The 27,885-nt window shown below is 40.7% G+C and overlaps 1 long non-coding RNA gene across 2 annotated transcripts in view; it reads right to left on the bottom strand.

Annotated features, from left to right (window-relative positions):
* Positions 1-385: 385 nt before the first annotated feature.
* LOC141569361 (uncharacterized) overlaps positions 386-27,885 on the bottom strand; it is a 366,511-nt gene continuing 339,011 nt past the window's right edge. The window contains exon 5 of one of the 2 annotated variants that reach the window (XR_012492902.1): positions 386-2,210. This is a non-coding gene — a long non-coding RNA (uncharacterized LOC141569361). Of the gene's footprint in view, positions 2,211-22,159; positions 23,186-27,885 lie in introns of those variants that run through there. The other variant, XR_012492903.1, reaches the window with a different exon arrangement.

The following is a 27,885-nucleotide window of genomic DNA, read 5'->3' as shown; positions in this document are numbered from 1 at the left end:
TACACATTTGGGATACAAAATTTTTCGTCAGTTATATGTAGTGCAAATAGTTTCTCCTTGTCTTTGGCTTTTTTCCCAGTCTGTTCTTCTGAAAAGCAGATTTTAATTTTAATTGAATTCAGTATATCAACTTTGTTTTTTAGGGTTCATGCTTTGTGTGTTCTAGTAAGAAACCTTTGTCTACCCTAAAGTCACAAAGATATTTTCTATATTTCATTTAGAAGTTTTATACTTTTAGCTTTTATGTTTAGGTCTATGATCTACTTTGAGTTATTTTTTTGTGTACGGTATGAAAGGATCAAAGTTTATTTTTTTCCCAAATGGATATCAGTTGTTCTAGCACCATTAACTGGGTTTTCTTTCCCCAATGAATTATCATGGCACCTTTGTTGAAATTAAATTGGCCACATGTATGTGGGTCACTTAATGGGTGGCCATGTGTTCATTCTGCTTGTGGTTTACTGAGGCTCTTGGGTCTTTGGGTTTATAATTTCCAGCAAATTTTGAAAATGTTGAACCATCATTTCTTTAAATATATTTTTTTCTGCCTCACATCTTTTTTCTCTCTTTCTGGGATTTTAATTATACTTTGGTTAGATTTCTTGATATTATTCTACAGATCCCTGAGGCTTTGTTAATTTTTTCCCATCTTTTCTCTCTCTGTGCTTCAGTTGGTTTCTATTGCATATATTCAAGCTCACTGCTTCTTATGCAGTGTCAAATTTGCTGTCAACTCCAGTCAGTGAGTTTCAATTTAGATATTGCATTTTTCAGTTCTTGAAGTCCCATTTGGTTCTTTTTTTAAATCTTGCCTTTTTACTTTCATTATGTTCATTTTTTCATCCACATCTTGAGCATATTTTTAATAATTATTTTAATGGGCTTGGTGACTAATTTATTTATTTTTTATTAGTTTCAGGTATACAAAACAATGTAATAGTTAGATATTTATCATTTATATCCCTCACACAGTGATAACCCCCCTCGTTCCATCTACTACCCCTCTCACATCGCACACAGCCATTACATTTCCACTGTCTCTATCTGTAATGCTGTACTCCGCTTCTTGTATATATATATATATACATAGATTGTAGTTGATATTCATTATTGTTCAGCTTCAGCTTCACGTGTACAGTGCAGTGATCAGGCATCTACATCATCCCTGAGGTGGTCTCCCTAATGGGACAAGTGTCCATTGGATACCCTACAAAATCTTTACATTATTGATTACATTCCCCAAATTGACTTTTGTAACCCCGTGGCTATATTGTGGTTACTGATGTGCTTTCTAATCCCCTCACCTTCCCCCTTATCCCCATCCCCCTCCCATCTAGCAACCCTCAGTTTTCCCACTATGTCTCTGAGACTGTTTCTGATTAGTTCATTCATTTATTCTTTTCTTTAGATTCCACATATAAGTGAGATCATATGGTATTTGTCTTTCTCTGTCTGACTTATTTCACTTAGCGTAATGTTCTCTAGGTCCATCCATGTTGTTGCAAATGGTAAGATTTCGTTCTTCTTTACGGCTGTGTAATACTGCGTTGTACAAATGTAGCTTTATCATTACTGTTATTTCTTGGCTGTTTTTACTGACTTAATTTTTCTCCTGGTTATAGGTCACAGTTTCCTATTTGCATGTCTAGTAATTTTTAAAAGTCATTTTTACTAGGTGCTGGACATGGTGATTGTTACATTTTTGAGTGTCTGAATTTGGTTGTATTTCTTTAGAGAATGTTGGACACAGTTCCGGCAAGAAATTAAGTTACTTGTGGATCAGCTTCTTCATTTGGAATCGTAAACATTGTTTGTTAAAGTTTAAAGTTTAAAACCTTCATTAACTCAAACATCCCTCACCTTATGAGAACCCTGGGAATTCTGCATCTTGGAGCCCTCCTGGAATCCTTTGCCCAGCCTCATAACATTTTGCCTTATACATTAATGGCTCACTATTTCACAGTGGTTGAAATTGGACCAGGATATGTATTCCTAGAGCTTTTTCTATGCTTCTCTTACTTTGCTCCAGTCCTCAGCCTTGAACAATACAGTCTGCTTGGCACCCGTCTGCTGCCAGAGCTGCTTCTCTGTTTCTTCAACTCATCGTGGCAATTGGTCTCTGCTTGGGTTGTTCCTCTTTTCACTGCTGTCTGGAAATTCCTCCAGGAAGAAAGCCAGGGTGAGAGCAGAGTGTTCTTTTTGTTTTCATTCTGTTAGGGATCATAGTACTGTGTTAGCTGTTGTACAATTTCTTAAACATTGTTTCATATATATATATATATGTGTGTGTGTGTGTGTGTGTGTGTGTGTGTGTGTGTGTGTGTGTATATATATATATATATATATATATACATTTTTTTTTTTTTCTCCCAGTTTTACAAAGTTTTGTCGTAGGAGGGCAAGTTTGGTTCTACTTATTTCATCATGGCAGATGGGGAAGTCCTATTCTATAGCATTTTTATTATTGTTTAGTTTTAAATATTTTAAAATGTCTGTTATGCTTTATTTTAATCCATGAATTATTCACAGCTATGTTTTTAAATTTCCAAAAGGTATGAGTTTTAAAAATTATTTTGTATTGATTTCAAACTTAATTGCTTTGTATCCTGTATAACAACCAATATCTGATATTTGTTGGAATTTGACATATGTCTTACTATCTTATAAAAAGATATATGTACATGAGAAGAAAGTGTATTTTCTAATTCTTGGGGACTGGTTTTATGTATGTTCAATGAATCAGTCTTGTTAACTGTGTTCAAATCTTTTATATCATTACCCATTTTTTAAAATCTGCTTAACTATTTATTAATGAAAAGGGATGCTATAATCTAATGCTGGGATGGTTGAATTGTCAATTTTTCCTTACAGATCTATCCATTTTTGCTTCATGTATTTTGACACTTAAACTTTTTGAGGTATAAATTATATACGCAGTAAAGTATACAAATCTAAAATTTATAGTTCAAAGAATTTTTACACACACACACACGCACATATAACTGCCACCTAGATCAAGATGTAAAATGTTTCCTGAACCACAGAAGTCACCCTGTAGTCTACTTCCTGTCAATCACCACTCAGATCACTATGAACCTCTACCGACATTGATCAGTTTTATGTAGTTTTGAACTTCAGATACATAGAAAGAAATAATATGTATATTTTTGTGCAACATTATGGTTTTACTACTTGTCTATGTTATTTTGTGTATCAGTAGTAGGTTTTTCTTTGTATTATTCTGAAGTAATCCATCATGTGACTATTTCTCCACTCTATGACTGCCAGTCATGTAGGTTGTTTCCCGTTTGGAGCCATACGGAATAACCCATCTATGAACATTCTCGAAGGTGACTTTGGTGGAGGGAATAAGCATTCACGTGTATTGGTAAACGCCCAGGAGTAGAATGCTAAGTGATAGAGTGCATATGAGTTTCACCCTAGGAGACACTGCCAAATGGTTTTGTAAAATAATTGTACCAATTTAGTCTCCCACCTGTACTGTATGAGAATTCCAGTTGCTCTACATCCTTGCCAACCCTTGGGATTGTTTGTATTTTCATTTTGGTGTTTCTGGTGGGTGTGTAGTGGTATCTCATTGTGGTTTTTAATTTGCACTTCCTGATGACTAATGATGTTGAGCACAGTTTCATATGTTTATTGGTCATTTGGATGTCTTTTTTTTTTTTTCTTATTAAGTGACTATTTGGATTTTGGCTCAGCCTCCCTCTCTCCCCCCACCTCAGGCGACCTCATGGGTTGTCTGTCTTTTCCTTATTAATTTATAGAATTTAAAAAATATATTCTGGAGAATTCTTTGTCATATATGCATATTAAAAAGACATCGGTGTGTGGCTTGCCTTTTCATTATCTTAATAGTGTCTTTGGATGAACAGAAGTTCTTGATTTTAAAGAAGTCCACTACATCAGTTTTTTCTTTTCTGGTTAGAGCTTTTTGTGTCCTGTTTAAGAGACCTTTAGCTTTTCCAAGTTCAAGAAGATATTCATCTATTTTTTCCTATTAGAATCTTTATTATTTAGCTTTCAAGTTTAAGTCTGTGATCCACTTGGAGTAGGTTTTTTAGCAAGTATCATAAAGTTGGGGTTATGGTTAATTTAAAAAAATGGATATCCAGTTGATCCAGCACTATTTATTGAATTGACTACCCTTTCCCCACTGAATTGGCATTTTTCACACAAATCAAGTGGGTGATTTGGCACCAGAAGGTGCCAAAAAATGTATACACATTTTAAGAAAGGAAAAAACTATTAATATATACCGATAACAAAAGATGAATACAAGTCACATTTGACTTCTGCAATTACAAGAGGTGCTAAAAGTGGTTACCACCAGCGTCCAGACACTTCTGATTATGGTGAACTACTGCTTGGGAAACGTTGACCAAAGTGTTAACATCTCTTAAAATGTGTATACTTTATTTTGGCACTCCTGGTATATGTTTCTGGCTCTCTAGTCTGTGCCATTGCTGTATTCTTGCGCCACTATAATGGTGTCTTAATTTCTTCAATTTCGTAATGTCTTGATGTCAGATAGTGTAAGCCCTCCAGCTCTATTCTTCTACAAGGTTGCCTTGGCTATTCTAGATCTTTGACATTTCCATATAAATTCTATATACGTTTTAGAATTAGCTTGTCAAAGTCCAAACTAAACCAAACAAAAAGCTCCGCTGGGAGATTAACTTGGGATTGAACCAATGTTTTTCTTAGATGAGCAGATTTCGTTGGGTACAGAATTTAGGTCTGATACAAGAAGGATTCAGATTTACCCTACAGTTTGTGTGCTGCCTGGGATTCTTGATGATGTCATTCTTCCCCGATGTAATCCTCCCTCTTCCACGTATCACGCGATCGCTGCCAAGAACCTTTCTTTAGAGCTTGGTCATAGAACACGACGGTTAAGAATATAAGTTTTGGAATCAAACTCACCAGGACTCAGTTCCAGTTTTGTCATCGATGAGCTGTATATCATTAGTCAGGCTAGTTAATGTCCCTGAATTTCAGTTTTCTGTCTGTTAAATGGGACAATAACAATACTTACGTTATAGGATTGTTGTGAGGATTTAAATGAAATGAATATGAAAAGATTTTAGCGTAGTGTCTAAGTCATAGCTAGTATTCGTCATTACTGGATTGCCCTGTATTCATTTATGGGGTACTTCTTGTATCTTCACTTTACGCCAAGTCGTTTACACGTGAGGTGACAGTATCTCTCCCGCCTCATCACCTATCACCGCTCATTTTTTCATTCCTACTGTGGAAATCCCCAGGAGGCCCAGACAGAGAGCATTCCCTGAAAAGTGAAGTATAATAGATTAGGATGGCTACACACGTCATGGCAGAGGTCCAATCTGTGACTCCCAGGTTTCAGACTCCACTTTCCCTCAGCTCTGCATTTAGGCCTCTTTCTGGTTGTTCTCATGGTCAGGACACCAGAAGCTGGCTGGACAGAAGACGGCCAGAGCAGTGACATTTATGAGAGATAAGAACTGCTGCAAATTCCCCTGTGTTCTTCACCCAGACAGGTTTCTGTCTCATCGCTGTGGAAGGTGGGGGGTGAGTGCCATGAAACCATGTGCTGCTTTCTTTTTCACCACAGGCAGAGTTTCACTCTAGTTGAATAGGTTCAAAGAAGGTTTCGCTCTAACTGATGGCCTCACAACACCTGGAATGTTTGAAGCATTATTGTTATAGCTAACTTGTCCTGAAGAACTGGGCTCTTCTTCTTTTTTGGGACTATGGCTGTGTGTCCTGGAATGAAAGGGAGAGAAAGGCTGCCTGCAGAAATCAAAGTTCTACCACGGCATCACAGTTAGATGTCATACTTAACGTGCAGCCGCAGAGAACAAAGCAGCGGGGGCGAGTGGCCCTCCGTGGAGGCCGAGGGACTCAGGAGCCTGGTGTTAGGGGTGGAGGGGCCAGACATGAGCCACTTCTCTCCGTGATGCTGCTTTTGATTCACCCAATGGCCTGTTTTAATCTCCCTTTCAAAAAATACAGGTAAGTGCCTTTCTCTTGTCAATACCATTTAGTCAATTTCTTTCCCTCAAACTTAAACATAAAATAGGAAATCTCTGCCATGTTGAGCCCATAGATTAATGATGATCACAGCAGCTGATGAGGGAGGTAACTGGGCTAGACAGCAACTCCTCCCTGCGGCCTGGAGGCCCCACTCGGAGACTCCTCTTCTCCCTTGGACTCTGCGGCTTCATTCACTTCCAGCTTACTGTGCTTTTCCCTGGGGTGAGATTCCAGGGGTTTGACCTGCCCTCATGGTGCTTGAGCGTCTTTCCCAATTATGGGAACCTGGGAACACCTACATATACTCTGAGGATATTAACTGTAGAGGTGAGGAGAGGAGAAAGAGGATAGCGAGGAGAATCTGGGGGCCTGTATCTCAGCTGTGTCTTCCTAAGGAAAAATGTCACTCACTGGACAGCCGGGTTGTAGACACAGGGTAGATGTGGATTAATCTTTCTGTAAACCTGTGCAGTCTTCTCTCGGTGTCCACAGGGGATGGGCTCCAGAACCTCCCCCCCCACACACACACACCGTTGCCATGGATACCAAAGTCCATGGATGCTCAAGTTGCGTATATAAAATGGTACAGTATTTGCATATAACCTACACGCAGCCTCCCAAACACTTGAGGTCATTTCTAGATATGCTACATCGCTGTTGGGAGGGTAAATGCTTACTGTATTCATTTTTTTATTGCCGTAGAACAGGACCGCACGTTTAGTGGCTCAAAACAACACGTGTATTACTATCTCACAAGCGTCTGGAGGTCCAGAGACAGTGTGGCCACATTCTGTGCTCAGGATCTTACTGGGTTGAAATCCAAGTGCTTGCTGGGGCCTGTCTGGGGCCCTTCCAGCTCACTGATTGTTGGCAGAATTCGTTGCCTTGCAGTTGTAGGACTGAGGTCCCCATTTCTTTGTTGCCTGTCAGCCAAAGGCCACTCTCAGCAACTGCAGATGTCCAGACTCCTTACCATGCGGCCACTCCATCTTGAAGCCAATCGCAGCATAGCAAATTCCTCTCACGCTTCGAATCCCCACTTCCTTTTCTGTGAGCAGCTGGAGAACACACTTTGCTTTGCAGACGGTTACTTATTGTGGTGATCACTTAGTAAGATACAGAAAGGCTGAAACACTAGTTTGTACATGTGAAGCTCACACAATATTGTATGTCAACTATAATGAAAACAATGTCGTTGGAAAAAATGTACAATCATGTTGACCAGTCTCACTTTAAATTCATGATTACTCGTCTTGAGCATCAACAGATTTTCCTAGCGATTCACTCTCCCACTCTCCTAGGTGGTTATTTTGTACCCTCCCTCCTCTCTTCAAATCTCTTCTGCCCCACCCTCACTCTCCTCAACTCCTTGACTTCTATGCATTTGAAAACCCCAGGACTCAGTTTTTGGACCTCTACACTTTTCTACTTACAGTCACTCCCTAGGTAAGCTTATCCAGTCTCGGACTTTTAATGCCATTTGCATGCCAGTGATTCCCCAAAGTATAGCCCTAGCCTGGATCCCTTCTCTGAGCTCCAAAGTCTAGTATCTAGCTGCTACTCTTTGCTTTGAGGTCTAGCAGACATCTCAAACCTAACAAGCCCCAAATCGAACTCCTATTTCACCCTTACCTGCTCTGCTCATGGCCTTCCCCAGTTTAGTCTAGGGCAACTCTAATTTTCTAGGGGCTCAAATCAAAACAGCCGTGGAAGCATTGGTGACCTGTTGGCAAAGCCAACATCCAGAGTCTGACCATCCAGCTTTGAGACACCGTTACTCTCAGCTGCATTACTGGAATATTGCACTAGGCCCCCTGGCTGGTCTCTTGGCTTTGTCCCTTCACACCCCCTTCACTCTGTTCTCAGCTGGCAGCCACTGTGACCCTGTTAAAACATGTCAGATCATGTCCTCCTTTCCCTCAAATGACAACATTCTACTATTCTTTTTTCATTTACCCCTCCACCTACTCCAATCCCTTTGATTATTATTATTTCCAACAATGTTTTTGGACATTGCCTTTTTAGACTAGAAGTTATAAATACCTGTAAATACTGGTTTAGTCCTCCTTAGTAAGCTGCATGCACGTAACGTGTGTTGATATATAAAAATGGATTTTATAATCAGGAGGGTAAAGGTGTATTCTGACTCTTTGAGCAGAAGGCCATATCATCAATGACATGAAAATAGACTTCTTATCACATTTTTTGAGATTATATAATTACAACTGCAAGTTTTATCATCACCACTCAAGATTTTAAATATAGTAGCTACAGAATGTCATTATGTTATGTCTCCTTTTTGTTCTTAGTAATTTTCTTGGCTCTGAAGTCTCCCTTATCTGGTATTTATATAGCCATTTCTGCTTCTCTTTTTGAATATGTATATGATATTTCTTTCCCCATCCTTTTACTTTTCACCTATCGATGTCATGATGTGTGAAGTGAACTTCTTGTAGATAGTATATAGCTGGATTGTATTTTTAAATCTGCTCTGCCATTCTTTTCTTTTAGTTGGTATAAGTCTGCCATTATATTACTTGTTTTCTGTTTGTTCCCTCTGTTTTTCGTTCCTCTTCATTGCTTGCCTTCCTGTGGATAAGGTGAACATTTTTTAAGAGCTTCATTTTGATTTATTTATAATGTTTTGATTATACCACGCTGTATATTTCTCGGTGGTTGCTGTAAGTATTTCTGTACACATGTGTAGCTCTCAGCCTACTGGTGTTGATGTTTTACCACTTCTGGTGAAGTGGAGAAACCTTACTTTCATTTGAGGTCTCTTTAGCATCCTCATCTTTTAAGTATAATTGTCTTAAACATTTCCTCTACATGCATTTAGCACCACATCAGATGGTGTTATAACTTTTGTATCAACCGTAAAATCTGATTAAAGAACCTCATGAAGTGAAAGACAGTCTGTTATGTTTGTTGCTATTTTTGCTCATTCAATTGATCTTTCTTCTCAGAAGGACGTGGCCTCCTTTCGTTACCACTTTCCTTTTATGTGAAGTGTTTTTTGTTTGTTTGTTTGTTTGTTGTTTTGCCATTCTTTAAGGGTAGCTCTGTGCACAAGTTGTTAGTGTTCCTTAATCTTAATGAGGATGTCTTTGTTTCCTCCTTCATTCCTGAAGAATAGCTTTTCATATTTAGAATTCAGGGTTAGCAGTTTTTTTCTTCAAGCATTTGAAAAATATTGTGCCACTTTTTCTGGCCTCCATAGTTTCAGATAGAAATCTGCTGTCATTCAAATTGGTATTTTTTTATAGGAACAACTCCTATCCCTTCCCACCCTCCCCTTCTCCTATTCTTTCCCTCCTTGTCCCCCTCTACCTCCTCTATGAAAATTAGATTCTATTGTACTCGCAAACCCGGGAAAAACTGACTGGTGAGTGATCTTGTAAGTGGACCCTGCAACCCCAGTCAAGCCTTCAGATGACTGTAGACAGCTGGCAGCTTGACTGCAGTCTCATGAAAGACCCCAAGCCAGAGCCACCGAGATAGTTCCTGACCCACAGAAACTGTGAACTAATTAATGCTCGTTATTTTAAGCCACTAAATTCTGTGGTAATTTATTATGCAGCAATAGATGACTAACATAAAATCCCACTAACTAGATCAACAACCCACAGTATGGATGAGCAATTACTATTCTGTGTACAATCTAGAAGGTATTTATTCTCATAATTGGATGGACATAATGGTATACAGAGTAAATATCCACATTTGCCATATGTGCTATACACATTTGAGGGAAAAGTACACAGTGACTTTTTCCTCTATCGATCATTGAAATTCCATATTATAGAGAATAGAGAAGATATGTTTTCGTTAGTTACTAATGATTTCATAAACCTTAACATATCCTGGTAAAGGTACATCGGAATACATAATTCCAAGAATCCCACTATGTTTGCAGCATGGGCGTTGCCTTTCTAATAAGGGTGATTAAGTCCAAATTCTATTCTACACCTTATTTTTATCCTCTCTATAACATAACTATGTGCAAAACATACCATATTTCTGAGTAGATCATCTCAATAGCAAAAATGCCAAATTCTCTGTAAATTACTTTATAAAGTTGATGCTATCACAATAAAAATCACAACAGATTTTTTTTTTTTTTTTAAGGAGGGCGCAGCTCACAGTGGCCCATGAAGGAATCAAACTGGTAACCTTGGTGGTATTAGCACCATGTTCTAACCAACTGAGCCACCCACAACAGAATGTTTTGAATTTGACATTATGAGTCTACATTTTGGAGCGATAGTCCAGAATAGTCAAGAAAGATTTGAAAATAAGGAACAATGAAAATAAGGAACATAGATTGAACTACCAGATATTAAAAACTAAAATGAAAAATACAGGAACTGGCATACAGAACTAAATAGAAAACTTAGGAATAGACCCAAACATGTACAGACACACTGTGGAGATATTGTGGGTTCCGTTCCAGACCAACAAAATAAAGTGACTTTTGCAATAAAGTTAGTCACACAAATTTTTTGGCTTCCCAGTGCACGTAAAAGTTATTTTTATAATATACTGTAGTCTATTAAGTGTGCAACAGCATTATATTTAAAAAGCAATGTACATATGTTAATTAAAAAAACTATTGCTCAAAATGCTGACCATAATCTGAGCCTTCAGCGAGTCTGGTGGAGGGTCTCTCCTGGATGTTGATGAAAATACAGTATTTGCAAGCACAATTCTGTGAAGCACCATAAAATGAGGTATGCTTGTATAAGAACATGGTATGCAACAAAGATGGCATTCCAACCCATGCAGATTGTTGAGACAACTAATTAACCACTGGGGGAAATCAAGTTTAATCCCTACTTCATTCTATTCATAAGTAATTAATATATTCTAGAAGAATTAATGATATACATGAAAAAATGAACTCATGGACGTACTAGAAGAAAATAATACCAAATATTTACTTAATCTTGGAATGGTGAAGACTTTGCTAAGTATAACACTAAATGCAGAACTCATAAAAGAAAATATTCTGACTCTGGTTTAGCATGCTTGTCCTTTATTGTTTTGGGATAAAATCTAAATGTGATTTTTCCTTTCCTTTCTCAGAAAAATCATATGGTGGCGAGCGGTATAGAAGTGTGGGAAGAGGGTACAGCTGGAACTGAGTCCAGCATTCAAAACTTCCTCAACTGTAAAAGGATTGAATTTTGAAATTTTTAACATTAGAGATTTTTTTAAAAATAATATTAGGAAGCAGAAGGCATTTTTCCCAGAAGCAACTACTCATATACACAGAATACATAACTTCAGTAATCGAAATAAATAGAAAATTTAGAAACAGACCCAAATATACTAAGAATATAGTATTCAATAAAGATGGCATTGGTTTTATGTGTCATCTCAGGCATCATTTATGGTCATGTTCACTCACCTTTGATGCGATAGTCACGATAGAGTGAGACTTTGAAATTCATTGCATATACCTTGGTAGTCTCACCAACTAAAGACCATCCTTTGCTAACTAAGCATGACAAACAATTTATTAAAGAGCATTCATTAAAGGAAGTATGATGTAACAGAAGGAGCATGGCTTTGGAATCAAATGCTGGCTTTACCACTTCCCGTGTGACTTTGGGTAAATTAATCACTCTGAGTTTCCACATCCGTATCTGTGAAGTAGAGCAGATACCCTGTGCCATGAAGATCTGTGATCAAGATACAAGAGAATGTATAATATCTAAGCTCTTCTGTGGTGCATGAAAGCACAGTGTTCCTTTGTAGTAGATGCTATTCATCTAGGGTCTGGTTAGTATTCATCTAAACCAGCATTCGTTCATTCAACAAGTGTTTACTGAGTGCCCAGCCCCTGTGCTGAGGGTAAGAGCTCTAGAGGCTAAGTCCACTTTCATGTAGTCACATGGACTGGGAGTGAGGCAGACAAATCAATAATACAATACAGAAGAGTGATAAGAAATAGCGCTTTCCCTCAGGTTGCTCATTGCCAGGGATGTACAGAAGCTACAAGACGACACTATTGCCAAGTTCTGTGACACAATGGCAAGGGAGTTTGGAGGAGATGGAGACTGACACTATGATTCATAATAAGAAATCTATATTTGGTCTTTGTCCCTGTTTCTGGCACAGAGCTCCTAAAACCCTTGACATTTCCTAAGTGATGCAACTGACCAAAGTGTCTTTCGTTAAGGAGGTGACTTTTGGCCTGCACCCCAGGAAGGACAGGGGATGATTGCCAGGAGAACCATCTGTGATTAGAAGTTTGGAACTTTCAGTCTCACCCCCTCTGACCTCTGGGAGGGGAAGGAACTGGAGGTCAAATCAATTACCAGTGGCCAATGATTTAATCAATCATGCCTATGGAATGAGACCTCCATAAAAACCTGAAAGGACAGAGTTGGGAGGGCTTCCGAGTTGAGAACAGATGGAGATTTGGGGAGAGTTGTGCCTGGAGAGGGCATGGAAGCTCTGAGTCCCTCCCCACATACCTTGCCCTGTTCTTTCATAATAAACTGATAGTCTAGTAAGTAGAATACTTTTCTGAGTTCTGTGAGCCGCTCTAACAAATTACTCAAACCGAGGAACGGATAGTTGGAACCTCAATCTATAGCCGGTCAGTCAGAAGCACAGGTGACTGCGGCTGGTGCCTGAAGCCAGTAGTTCTGTGGCACTGAGCCCTGAACCTGTGGCATCTGAAGCTGTTTCCTGGTAGTGACAGAATTGAGTTGAATTGTAGGATGCCCAGATGGTGTTCGAGAATTGCTTGGTAGCACAGAGAAACCCCCACCTCCACACATTGGAATTGGCTCCAGAACCTTTTCTGCATGAAGGAAGTCATGTGGTTGGACTATCCTTTGAAGATTGGAAAGGATTTGGATAGATAGAAGGAGTGGGTAGTCATTCAGATGGGAAGAAGAAAACATGACCGCATGCGGGTGTGGGAATGATGGCTAACGGGACTAAGAAAGTTATTTCTATCTAAAAGTCTCTGTCCTCTTTATGCCACGGATACAGCATAAGTCACACAGACACTCCATCTTCTGTTCCTAATCTTCAAAGGTAGCCTGCCAAGCATTCCCCTTTGTCTGGCTAATTCATATTTATTCTATCGATCTCAGCTAACTTTCCTTCTGGCTGGATTGGCAGTGTACAAACCGGGCACCTGTACCCCAGAGGATAAAGGAAGGCTTACTTGGGGGTATATGGTCACATTTTTAAAGAAACACACTTCTAGACCCTCAACTTCCAAATATATTCTTTCTGAAAATTAACCTGCGACATTTCACCACCTGGGTGAAAGGAATATTCTGGACTCCTTTCTGAGCCTCTTTCACAATTGGCCTCTTCCTCTTTTACAAAAGAAAGTCCCACCTCTCACCCATGCTGAATATCACTATACTACATTACCGTGTGTGTGCGTGTGTGCGTGCGTGCGTGTGTGTGTGTGTGTGTGTGTAAAAACTTCTGGGGGCTCTAAATGAAGGGACCATTTGAAATATTGGTATCAGAGAACTCTCCTTTGGTCAAAGCACCATAAGATTAAAATAATTAATTTTCACTTCCTCTGCTTTACATATATTTCCATTAAAGGCAAAGCATGCCACAGAAATGAGGTATTTTGTCTTGTGTTTTGATGCTGTAAGTTTAAATTCACTGTTGAGTGGGCCAGTGGAATAATGACAATTTTCACTTAGCAACTTGTCCCTCTTTCCTTCCCTAACTAATGTCACTGTAACCCCGAGGGACCCTGAGGGAGCGTCATGTGTGAACAGCAGAATTTTAGAAAGAACCAGGGAGGTCAACCTTACTGCATTCAGTAAAACCTTGGGCAAGTTTCAGTACCTCCTTTTTCTTTCTCTTTCTCAGAATTGTAATTCATCAGGGAGCTGGTTGTTACAGCGATGAGTATTAATATGTTTTCCTTTTTATTAAAAAATAATGTCAGATAATAGGTCTGATTTGACTGATTTGGCAAGGAAGACCTGCTTTGTTCATTTATATGGCAGATGTGTTACATAAATAGCCTCTGTCAAATCTGCAGCTTCAAGATTTGGTAGAAAGTATATTTACATATAGAACTAAGTTAAATAGTTAAATAGTTACACAACATTAAATGTTTATATATAAATATAACACAAGCAAATTTATAGTGTGTCTTCATTAAGGTTCTCCAGAGAAACAGAATCAATATTTCATACACACACACACACACACACACACACACACACAATGAGGAACTGGCTCATGAGGTTGTGGAGGCTGAGAAGTCCCATATGAGATTGAGAAGTCACCTGCAGACTAGAGACCCAGATATAATTCATTCGAGTGCAAAGGCCTAAGGGAGCTGATGGTGTAAATCCCAGTCTCAGGGCAAAAGATGACATGAGACGTCCTAGTTCAAAGAGTGAGGCAGGAAGAAAGGGGTGAATTCCTCCTCCTGTGCCTTTTGCTCGATTCAGACTCTCCATGGATTGGATGATGCCCACCCACACCGGGGAAGGCAATTTGCTTCACTACATCCCCGGATTCCAATGCTAATCTCATCCGAAATACCTCCTAGACACAACCAGAAATAATGTTTAGTCTGGGCACCCTGCCGCCAATTAAATTCATACATCAAATTAGCCATCACCTAGTTGCTGTGCTGTGTGGCCTAGTCTCCCTTCTGGACCAAGGTACTGATTTCCTAGGCCACTCGGAATGGTGGCACCTCACAATCCCTCTGGGAATGGCCCTCTGCTAAAGGGAGCAGAGGCTCCCCCTTCCCAGTGCGACAGCCCTCCCTGGGGTCAGCCTATGTGCCCTGACTGGTCCAGTGCTGGCATCTAAAGGCCACGCCACTTGCCTCCATTGGAAAAGCTCTCAAGGGCCATCCCAGCTCTAGGTCTCAAACTAAAGGAAGCATCTCTCCATGAAAGAGTACAAACTACAACTAATAATCAGTTGTCAATGCCATTTTTTTTTTTTTTTTGGTTTACTTCCCAGAAATTGAGAAAGTGAGTAACTGTAAGTAAGTACTGGGTAACAAATTCTTTAGCGAGTTAGGTGGTTTCCAATTTTTTGCTTTCAACAAAATTACGGTAGGATCAAATTGAGGTGTCAGGTGAGGCATGTTAAATATAATTTCTGATGACAGCTTATTATCTGATTTCTAGATGTAACTCAGAAAAAGTCCAAAGAACTGAGTAAATTGCTATAGTAAATCTCCTCCAATTTCCATATAGTTATATGAATAAGATTTTTCAGTTTAGTTTATAAAAAATAAAATTAGAATAAAGTTGACACTGGATCTTGTCTCATTTTAGCATAAAGTATTATTCATCCAATGATAAACTTTTTATTTATTTATTTACTTATTTTTAAAAAATTTATTGGGGTGACAATTGTTAGTAAAATTACATAGATTTCAGGTGTACAATTCTGTATTACATCATCTATAAATCCCATTGTGTGTTCACCACCCAGAGTCAGTTCTCCTTCCATCACCATATATTTGATCCAAACTGTTTTTTTAAAGCTCTGTTTACCTCACTAAAACACTTTCAATAAAATTTTGTTTCTATGTATTACTTTACCAATTGTATACTACAGAAGTTGAATTCAGAAGAAATTTTTAAGTTACAGTCATAGAGTTACCAGAAATAAAATAAAAAGAAATTTCAATCAACATATGTATATTATGGAAAGGAAATATGGTAGGATAATAATTAAAAGTGTTTCAAATATAAAAAAATTTTGGATAAAATTCTATGGGGGAAATAGAATGGAAATACGATTTCAAGGAGAAAGAATTGATGTAAAGTTTCTGACCATTGAGGAAGTGCTTACTCATATATTTTGAGCAATGGATGACAGTGAGTAGCAAGTTTCTACTCTACCCACTGGATAAACATCACAGAGTTGCAGTGTTATTTTTAAAGGTTAATATTTACAACAAAATGGGATTATATAATTTCCAACTATTTAAACACGAGAAAAATTTTATGTAGCAACTGAAATATGTGTGAGGAGAGAACATAATTTTTAAAACTTCTTTTATGGGGGAGATAAGCAAAGAAATTTGATAATCACTGGCCTAGATTCCATGCTCCTGCCATATACTCCTATAGGAAACATAATTCTCTTGATTGCGTTTTATTGTAATTTGGTTCAGTTTGTTTTGCACAATAGTCTCTAACATCAAAAGGCAGGTGCTCCTTGCTCATCATTGTATCTCCAGAACCTTCTGTGTTGTCCAATACAGAGCAGTTCAATAACATGCATCTTTAAGCATCAGGATGTTATTGGAAGTAGAAGAAAGCTGAAAACAGTATAGATGCCCATCGAAGGGGGATTGTTAAATAAAGTTTGGTACCTCCATATGTTGGAATACTATGGCTCTACTAAAAAGATCATGTTATCAGAAACTATTTAATATCAAGGAGTCAGGTCAAGGTGCTGATCTGGGCTCACGTTTGATCTGCTATGGCATTCTCCTGAATGGAACAATAAGTATAATTCCATGTTTGGGGGAGCCTCTTTCACATTTATACGCCTATATAATACATAATTTGGCTGGCCTTTGTCCCTAGTTCCTGGGAGGTAGCCTCTACAGTCTTGAAATAAAGAATTTGCCTGGCTTTTGCTCTTGGTTCCTGGAAGTAGCTCTACATCCTTAGAACTTCTCAAGTAATAAGAGTGCCTTACTTGAGTTATTCATGGTGGCCCTGAGAGTGTATGCGAAGGAAATGACTCAGGATGGGAGGCTGACTACATCACAAAGATCAACAATGTGATTAGAGAGTTGGAGCTTTGAGTCACAGCTATATCATCCTGACAGCCAGGGAGGGTTGGGGCCGGAGACTGAGCTCAATTGCATGGGCAATGATTTAATCAACCATGCCTACATCATGAAGCCCCAATAAAAAGTTCAGCTTAGCTTCCCTGGTTGTCAGTACTTTGTGTATTGTCACTCATGCTGCACTGGGAAGGTAGTGGGGCAATTAGTGTCAGAAGTATATCAATTCTCCTGCCATATGTCATAATTTAGTTCAAAGGGATCTAGAATGCCTTTCCCTTCAACAGTGTCAAGATTTTACACTGGCTTGTTACATTGATGACATTGTGCTGATTGGGCCCAGTGAGCAAGAAATAGTAACTCCCCTAGATTTATTGGGAAGACATTTGGGTGTCAGAGGATGGGAAATAAATCTGATAAGAGTTCATGGACCTCCGACCTCAGTGAAAATTCTAGGGGTTGAGTGGTGTAGGGTACGTCAAGATATCCGTTCTAAGGTGAGACATACTTTGTTTCATCTGGCCCTCCTACATCCAAAAAGGTGCACCATGCCCAGTGCGCCTCTTTGGGTTTTGAAGGTAGGATAGTCCTCATTTGGAGGTGCAGCTCTGACCCATTTACTCATTGACCCGAAAGGCTTCTAGTTTTGAGAGGAGCTCAGGAACAAGAGAAGACTCTGGGACAGGGCCAACTGCAGTGCAAGCTGCTTTACCACTTGGGCCAGAGAATCCAGCAGATCCAATGATGCCTGAAGTGACAGTGGCAGACAGGGTCCTTTGGCAATCCTCTAGGATATTGGAACAAAGCTCTACCATCCTCTGTGCATAACTCCTTTTGAGAAGTAGCTCTTGACATGCTCCTGGACCTTAGTAGAAATTGAATGCTTAACCATGGGCCATCAAGTTACCATGGGACCTAAGCTTCCATCACGAACTGGGTGTTATCTGATCCACCAAGCCAACAAACTGAGCATGCATAGCAATACTGAGTCATCAAATGCAAGTGGTAGATACGTGATTGGATCCGAGCAGGCCCTGAAGGCACAAGGAAGTTCCATGAGGAAGTGGCCCAAATGCACGGGGTCCCCACTCCTGCTACACTGCTTCTGTCTCCCAGCCTGCACCGATGGCCTCATGGGGAGTTCCCTATGGGCAGCTGACGGGGGAAGAGAAGACTGAGGCCTGGTTATAGGTGGTTCTGTGTGCTACGCAGGCCCCACCTGACAGTGGACAGCTGGAGCAAACAGTTGCTTCCGGAGCATCCCTGAAGGACAGTGGTGAAGAGAAATCCTCCCCATGCGCAGAATTTTGAGTTGTGCATCTGTTTGTTTACTTTATATGGAAGGAGAAATGACCAGACATGCAATGCTATGCTGATTCATGCTGATGGTTTGGCTGGATGGTCAGAGACTTGGACGGAACATAATTAAAAAACTTGTGACAAGGAAATTTAGGAGAAGGTATGTGAATAGACCTCTCTAAATGGCAAAACACATGAAGATATGTGTGTCCCATGTGAATGTCTTCACAGGGAATCTCAGCAGAGGGGGATTTTAATAACCAAGTGGAGAGGATGGGTTGTATCTACCACCAAAGAGTGGGTCAAAGAGTGGGTCACAGCCTCTTTCCCCAGCCACCCCTGTCATTGCCCAATTGGCTCAGGAATAAAGTTGCCATAGTGGCAGAGATGGAGGTGATGCGTGGGCTCAGCCACATGGACCTCAGGTACCGAAGCTGGCCTGGCGATGGCTGCTGCTGAATGCAGTGGTCACTACTGAGTCCCCACTATGGCACCCTTCCCCAGGGTGGTCAACTAGCTCCCTGGTGGCAGCTTGATAATGCTGGACCTCTCCCGTTATGTAAGGGTAGTGTTTTGTCTTTACTAGAAGAGACACATACTCTGGATATGTTTGCTGTCCCTGCATGAAATGACTCTGCCTAAATTACCATCCGTGGACTTCCGGAATGCCTTATCCTCTGCTCTGTTATGGTATTCCACATGGCACTTTGTCTGATCAAGGAGCTCATTTCACATCAAACGAAGTATGGGAATGGGCCCAAGCTCATGGAATTCACTCATCTTCCCATGTTTCCCACCATCTTAGAGTAGCTGGCTTGATAGAATCACATGCCTTTCAAAGAACCAGTTGCAGTGTTAGCCAGTACTTGGCTGGCTGGAGCAAGGTTCTCCAGAAGACTATATACTATATGCTCTGAATCAGTGTCCAATATAAGGTGTGGTTTCTCCCATAGCCAGCCTTTATAATCCAGGAATTAAGGTGTGGAAATGGGAAATGACACTACTTACTATTACCGCAGAACAGGTCTCACTGGCGTTTGTGTCTCAGAGAGTGTAAGAAGAATATGTCTAAATTCAGCCCATCTCTGCATTGCTGCCGTCCCCCAAGTTCCACTCATGTCATGGACTCAGGTGGCCACCTCAAGTGAGGGCACGAGGAAGCCCACGCATTGATTCTATCACCTTCCAGTCCTGGAAGCATATGAACATCCCTTAGCACTCAACTTTGCCATTGCCTTTCTGCCTGATCATGTAGCCAGGACACAGGTCACTGCTCACGAGGCAGTAAAATCCCGAAACATAGGGGGGCACATGACATGCAATTCATTCTGCTCTTCAGATTTCGTTTTACTTTTTTTCATCAGACTGGTGGCCTTGCAAGCAGAATGTTGTCCGTTTACCCTGGAACTGCCACTCACAAACCATACAACTATTTGTTGGTCAATCGATAGCTGTTTATGGAGCACAATCCATGGTGAGAGGGTCTGGCCGCTTCTCAGGTGGTTTCAAAGATGTCAAAGGTAGCCCTCAGGGAAAAGCGGCCCCCTGCTCAGAGTAACTCCTTGCAGTCCTCCAGTAACATATCTTTGTATAAACGATCTCCACTGTATTACGGAATTCTTCTGGTCACTGCTTATACCACAGAACTGCTCCATATGCCAAAAAAGAGATCGCAGATGGCTAAGAGGTAGACTCCGTGAAGAAGGTCCTGCACATAACTGGCAAGTTGGACTGATGCCAGCAGCCTCTGGAAACTACAAATGAGTCCAAACTGGAATAGACACGGACTCTCAACTGGGTTTTGCATAACTAACGGTAGATGCAAGTGCTAAAAACACTACAAAAGGACCAGAAGATATTGCACCAGTTTGGATGGCTGAGTCACAATTCTTTGGACTAAGGAACACATTCTAGTCTGTAATGTCCAACCACAGGCACAGAGATGTCCTCAGAGTAATAATGTGAAAGACAATTGGGATGGACGCTTGAAACATGGGTTGTCTAGAATGGAAGCAGATACAGGCAGGCAGGGCTGGCTGACAAAGCTGCACAAGGAGGGAGGCCCAGAGAGGGTTCCCACTAAACAGATTCCTTTGCCTTTCTGGTGTATCTGGGGGGAGAGGAAGTGGGGGTGTATGCTAATATAACAATGATGGTATTTTATCTTTCTCACTGACATTACTTGAACTTTCCTTCTTCCTACTGATGCAGTGGTCCTAGAATGATGGTGGCAACGGCAAGTGTTGGAAATAGATGATTCCTAATCCAGAAACTGTTACCATGTCTTGAAACCTTTAGGTCAGACTTCCTAAGGGCTTGGTGGGGTAGATTGTGCTTTCACTTCATCTGGTAAAATTAGTGGTGATAATTAATACAGCTGAACTGCCTAGTGGTAGAAATAGCCCATTAGTTCTTCACTAAGTAATTTTACCCTATATGAATAGGAATAGATTGGAGGAGGTCACTATTAAACTAGCATTGCTTCTGGCAATCTAGACCAGCAGTAGCCCAACCTAACATCCCTTCCAAAGGTCCGACAATTTGGAGGAGTTTAGAGAAGGAGGAATAATGGCTGAGGGAAAAGGAATGACTAAGTGGCTTTCACAAGGAGAGAATTCTAAGTTACATTAACGCTTGGAAAAAGGCTGGGAACCAGAGGTTATATCGTCTTTAAGCTCAGTTACAACAGGTTTCTGAAAAGGTGCTGCTATGTTGCTGAGACTACTCCTGGGTTTTGAACCTGAAAAGATCAAATGGAGGCCTGAAAACGTGAGTGGCCATGTCGGGCAAGACATTTTGGCCATACGATATGATGATGGCCTGGCATAATTGAGGACGGACTGGTCAAATTAGGAATTCCTGAGTGGGACTCTAGGAATGTGCCAGGATCTTTTTACTCTTATTTTTCTACCATGTTATGGTGTAATACTTGCATTGTAGGCAAGATGATAATACTGATATTGCTGGTCAAATGCCTTGTGACATTGAGTCAAAAGCTTCCTATAACTACCCCTCCCCCCACCAATGCGAGGCATATGAAAAGAACCATGGCCAGAGGACAGGGTGTTGGCTGTATAATAAAGAATTTGGCTGGCCTTTGTCCCTGGTTTGTAGGAGACAGCTTCTCGATTTTTGGAATTTTCTGAGTGGTGGGAGAGTAATTTTGTTATTCTTGGCTGGCTGATAATTCAACAGGGTTTTGGTGGACCCTTTGATAGTTAATACCAATAAGATGACTCAGGGTGAGAGGCTGGCCATGTTTAACAGGACAACTATGTGATTAGAAGGTGGGGGCTTTGAGCCACAGTGATATTAGCTAGACCTCCAGAGGGGGAGGGTGGGGCTGGAAATTGAGTTCAACCCACAATTCCAGCAACGATGCCAATATAATGGAATCCCAACAAAACTCTGGACACTGAAGACTGGGTGTGCTTCTCGAGGTGGCAGTGCTCTGTGTATTGTCACCCATGGTGTGTCACCCATGGTGTGGGAGGAGGGCAATGAACCTTGATTCAATAGGTGGAACTCTCCCAGACCTCACCTTATGCGTCTTTCCCTTTGGCTGGTTTCGATTTGTATCCCTTTGCTGCAACAATACTTCAATCATAAACATAATGGTTTTCTCAGTTCTGTGAATTGTTTTGATGAATTATCAAACCTGAGCGGGTAGTGGGAATCCCCTAGTTTGCAGACAGTGGTCAGAAGTGAGGTCGGCCTGGGGACCACTGCACTTGGAGCTGGTGTCTGAAATGAGGGCAGGCGTGTGAAGGACCGTGACCTTCGGACTGTGAAGTTGATGTCAGAAGTCACTGCAGGGGGCGGGGGGGTGGGAGATGAGGGTAAGGGGGATCAAATATATGGTGTCGGAAGGAGAACTGACTCTGGGTGGTGAACACACAATGGGATTTATAGATGATGTAATACAGAATTGTACACCTGAAATCTATGTAATTTTACTAACGATTGTTACCCCAATAAATTAAAAAAAAAAAAAAAAAAAGAAGTCACTGCAGACTAAGACAATGGTTGGTGATAATTTTTCTCAGAATCTGGTAAATTTTTGATGCCACGGTCTATATTGCCGACATTTTTCTGTTTGTGTGTTTCTTGGGTCTTCATAGGAATATTGAGGGACAATGGAGGCCAAGGCAGGCACCTTATCTTTCTATTATTTCAACTAAGTTCAGTTCTGGTATTCTTGACTGAAGTCCTTTATCTCTTCAATAACGATCCTCTCTTCCCAATTTCTCTTCTTTCTTGCCTTCTTTAAATAACATCCAAGTAAAAACAGGGATGCTATTAAAATGTGTTGTCAGGGCCCTGTCTGAATCCTGACCTGCACCAACCCTCCCGCCATTGTGAGGTTCTTTAGTGGGGTTGGGGGAACAGTGGGAGGATGAGGGGAGACAGACGATGAAGGGGAAGTAAAACCAGGTAAATAACCTTAGGTTAGCGCCTATGCCTAACGCAGAACTCCAAGAAGTTTCAACCGACCCCTCGAAGAACTTTTTACTCTGCTAATAGGTACCTAATTAGCCAACGGTATAACCTTTTTCTGTCTCCTAAACAAAAACCCAAATGTAGACCTTACCCTCTTTACCTCTCAGGTTCCAAAGAAGAGAAGCCAAAATAGGCCACACCCACATTATAACAACTGTGAACTTGGCAATGGGGTACCGTCCAATATCAAATAGCCGCTGAAATCCTAAACTTAAACCTAAACAGCGCTTCTCCCTGTGGACTGGAAAGAAGAGAGCTTGGGAGAAGGAGCGTTGAGCTCCCCCTAGAGGTCAGCGAGAACATTCCGTTGCAAACTGACTTCTGCTTCCTTATAGAATTTTCCTGCCTCAATCATCCTGCCAAAGTCTGTTTACAACCTTACAGAACATGAAAGTAGTTAAGAAATTGAAAATAAGGCATACATAAAGCACACAGGCTGGAGAACGCACGAAGACACGCTGTTGTTGTACACCCATTCTTTTTTGAGCCTGTTAGAAGCCTTCTGCTACAGACGTGTTCAGGTCCAGCCCAATTTGATCAGCCAGCAACTTCCGTCACACATGACTGCATGGGTTCCTTCAAAAAGAGGAAGACTGGTCTTACCACCTTTCCCAAGCTGTCCTTTGGGCCAATTCAAGAGACTCTCTGGAGGTGGGACGCAGGCATTTAAAAAAAAAAATCAGTGCTTCAAATTTCTGATTAGGTTTGTATGGTGATTGTATGGAGATATACCAAGAGATGCATAGTTAAGCTGCTAGAATCGTAAGCTAGCATTCCTCTAACATAATTACTAACCACTAGACTTGTCTTTTAAGTTAGAATTTCAGGAAGATTTTTATTTCTTCCTCTCCTCCCTCCCTCCCATTCCGTCCTTCCCGTTTTCCTTTTCTACTATGAGCACTAAGGATTGAAAACATCACAAGAAGTGGACGAGTCTGTACTTTGGCAGAGATGCCTCTATACACGTAAAACACTTGACCTTGTTAGCCAACTGAAACTTGCCTACAACTCAAGAGCCATACAATAATAAGAGCCATACGTAATAATAGAATTACGATTCTCGGATCCTAATTCTCTGCCTTCTAGAAAGGACTTCAATAAAGGACAGGTTCCTATGTTTCTTTTCAGGGAAAGCAGGTTGCCGTATGGGGGAGGCTTAAGTCCCTATCCTGTAGATTGAACAAGATGGGGCTTTACTCCTGAGCATCAACTCCTTTACAGTAGTTCTCCTGTATTAACAACAAAAATGATAAAAATAACCATAAAACTAACATTGACAACTTCCTGTGTCGCAGGCACGTTGTTACGTCCTTTACATATCTGTTTTTCTTTTAATCCTCAGAATGGCTCAATGGGATGCAGCCTGTTATCATCTCTATTGTGCATATAAGGAAAATAAAACTCAGAAGGACTAAGGAATTAATACAAGGTTGCACAACTGCAAGGGCTGGAACTTGGACTCAATCTTAGGTCTTCGTCATCAAGTTCCCACTTAGACCATCTTGAGGGACCAGCTGGATCAGCCTTTCCCACAGGTTCGTTTGACAAAAGGGTATTGAGTTCCTTCTATGTGCCAGGCACTCCAGTAATGAATATTTGTCTCTGCCCTCAAGAAGTTCATAGATTAACTCAATTTCTTTCCACTTTGTTCTATAACAGTATTCCTCTTCAAATCTCTTTGTGGGGCAAATAACCGGAAGTGGAAACTCAGAAGCCTATAAGGAACCTGCAGTTAATGTAAATGGCGAGAAGTGTGCCAGGTGGATGCAGAATTCTGGGAGCAGAGGTGCTTGTATGTTGACTAAGACCTACACGTCTGCCTAGTATTTGCCATTTTAAATAACCAGCAGCTCTTCAAAGTCTATGGACTCATTTGGTGCCTTCCTCCTCAATGGTTTCCAAACCTGAGTGTGATTACGATTACCTGGAGAGTTTGTTAAAATCACTTAGCTTCAACCCAAGTTTCTGATTCAGTGAGTCTTAGATGGAGCCTCAGAATTTGCATTTCTAAAATGTTCCCGGGTGACGTGGATGGTGTGGGCAGGGATTGTGCTTTGAAGAACCGTGTTAGATCATTGATGCATAATTTCAGTTTTCCTAGTTACGTTATGAAATGATTCTTTCTAGTGGGATCCCTAATGAGTTTAGTCTCTCAACAGACATTTGATCTTAACAGCTTGGATCTCACTCTACTTCTCACCTTTCTAGCTTTCAAAAAATGTTTGTGGAGATCTGTGTTAAGAAACTGGAGATACGAAGTGAATAAAACCTCATGGCTGAAAATTTTGTATATGAAAGACAAAAATTTCTCTTAACCTCTACCTCCATATTAAATTTCCATATCATGCATTACATTTTTTTAAATGGGCATAGTCTCTCTAATGTTGAAAGTTTGTTTCAAGACGATCAAGCTATATCAAAAGTTAAACTTCATCTGTTTCATTAATGTGCTAAAATGAGCAAAATTCGTTAAATCCTTTAAAAGTTTTTATAAAACAAAGAAATACAAAATACTAATCAAGAAAATTAGCCCCTGGATGCTGTCTACATGGAATAGTTAGATATTGAATGGCTTCTCTGCTGCATTGATGAACATGTATCGATTATCAATTTTTAAATGCTCAGAATACAGTTAATGATACTTGGCATGAATTTTAAAAAAAGCACACGAGAATTAGATGATTTAATGACTTAGGAGTTTCAGGATCGTAATACCTATGAGTCATCAGTATGACCACCACTGTCACTGCTGCCACCACCCCACGTTTATTGAGGACTTACTATGTGTCAAACGCTATGCCTGGCGCTCATTTTGCATTGCCTCTTACTCCTCACACAATCTGTGGAGCAGGTACTGCTCCCTCCACTTTACTAAGGCTTAGAAAGACACAGTACTAAGTGATCAATCTGAGTGCTGGAGTCATTGCTAAAGGCAGGAAACTGTGGTGTCCAGGTGCACACACTCAGACTTGGGGGGGGGGGTGTATTGTGAAATGAGTGGGTGGATTCAGGCTACTTCCCAGCAGTCACAAGTGCTCTGCCCAAGTCCTCCCACTGAGTTTAAAACCCAGCTGAGCTTTGCCCTTTTCTGGTGTCCTCCCACCCTTGGTGTGCAGGATGTGGCCTTGCTACATGAGTGACATCACAAGGAACAAGACATGCAGTCCATGTAAAGACAGCAAGAGTATAGCTTTCCTTTGGTAGACCATTTTGGAGAAACTGAATGGACAATTTTATCTCTGGCTACTTGTATTCCCTCAACCTTGTATTTTGATAATCTGAGGGATGTCCTCAGAGACTAACAAAGACCTTCTTCTTGATTTCTAGATCAACTTTTCAGCACTCAGAAGTCTTCTCTATTGAGAGGACATAGCCCAATTTTGGTATGTCCAAAACTGAACTTACTGTTCCAGCCCTAGTGAACATGGGCCAAACCCCTCTAGTGTCCCCCTCTTTGAAAAATGGCTCTATCCTGAATGCAGTTGTCAAAGTCAGAAACCCATCTTTCACTGTGGCTCCCTCCCTAACCCTCCCGCCATCTAATTCATCAAGTCTTGTTAAGTCTGCTTCCTAAAGATCACCCACTCTTCCCAACTCACTGCATTTACCCTTCTTGCCTTCTTTCCTTCTTGTTTGCTATTCTTTCATCTTTTATTCATGTTGTCGTCAAAGTGACTCTAATATAAATTATATTATTATATCAAATTCTTACCTAAACACCCTCTAGCAGTTTTCTGCTGCTATTATAAGCCTCACATTTCATAATGTGGCTTATAAGCCCGTCCATGAGTGGCCCCTACCTACAGCTCTGGTCTGTCTCTTGCCGTTTATAGTCTCATCACGATGAATTTGTTTTTGCTTCCTGAAAGGGCCACACACTCTCTCCCATCTGGGTCTTTTACATGTTGTTCTGTCTGAATCATTCTTGCCTCCATTCCCACATACTCTGACATGGGTGTAAACATCCCTTTCTCCAGGAAACTTACTCATCTTCCACATTAAGGAAGGTGTGATGCTACATGTATGTCCCTCGAACACCTCTAACATAACGCTCATTCATATTATTATAAATTCATGTTTAATAGTCTGTTTTGTCTGCGAGCCTATAAGCTCACAGGTGGGAGAAGCCATATCCACTTGTGCATAAACGTATCACAGGCCTTGGCACATGGCAGGAGCCAAAAAAATACCAATCTAACTAATGAATTTAAGGAATGTCTTAAGTAGGAGCTAGTATTGCCTAATCTTGTACCTTCCTAAGTCAATGAAAACTCATACACAGCATTTTTATCCTTTGCTTTTCTTATTGGTTTTAAAAAACAAAAAATAAAATATCCCACATGGTATCAAAGGGTCTGAAACCTTGGTTTATCTCTGGGTAAAACTGTGAAATGGAGAAAAGATGAAGTCAGAGGCCCCTATTGTCAGGTGGTGGAGGGGCAGATTTTGCTCTCTTCTGCCCAGGGCTCTCAGCTGGGAATTGGTAGGCCCAATTTCCCCTGGAATTTGAAATTTTTCCTATTAATCTTTTAAAAATCGATTAAAACTCACCTCAGCTGTCTCGTGTCCCTCCTTCTACCCTCAGAACGTACCCTATTTCTGCTCCATCCTAGTGCCATTGAATCCCAGGTTTGGAAAAAGCCTCCAACAATGCCTCATCTACCTCACCATCCTAGGTGTTAACTCTTCCTTTGCATTTTGTCAAGAGCTAGTGAGCTGGCACCAGTGGCAAAAACACGCAGTGACCAGGAACTCCCTACCTCTAGAGACAGCCCATACAGATGGCACTCATTGGTCTGAAGCCCCTGTTGAAAGGGGGCCCATCCCTGGGAGGAAGGAAACATTTGGCCTCGTTGCCAATGTAAACTTGGAGGGAGTTTATCTATCTTTTCCTGAGACCAGGTTTGGTAAGGGAAAAGCGGAGGTAACGTTTAAAGCATTGGGTTCCCTGGGGGAAGGAGGTCCTACAGAAATAGGAAAAAAGGTATAAAAATGGAGATGTGGCACTTTCAGGAAAGTGAGGCCACCCCCAAGTTTACCAAGTTCTTGTCTTAGACTTGGGAATGCTTGAAAAGAGAGAGCAGATGCTTGGAAGACAGAAGACCCAGAAAGAATAATACTGTTAATGGAGGTGGTGGGGGTGTGTGTGTACGTTGGGGAGTAGGGGAGCAGGAGGGAATAGAGGTTGCAAAGTTGTATTATTAGTAATCGTAGTATATGGCACACACTTTGTCATAAGTGGCAATTATATTCTAAGAGAAAAAGATATTTGCAAC

This window comes from Rhinolophus sinicus, linkage group LG17 (assembly GCF_036562045.2).
Source record: "Rhinolophus sinicus isolate RSC01 linkage group LG17, ASM3656204v1, whole genome shotgun sequence".
Taxonomy (NCBI): domain Eukaryota; kingdom Metazoa; phylum Chordata; class Mammalia; order Chiroptera; family Rhinolophidae; genus Rhinolophus; species Rhinolophus sinicus.
Note: the sequence above shows the minus strand (reverse complement) of the source record. Positions and strands in the feature narration are given on the sequence as shown.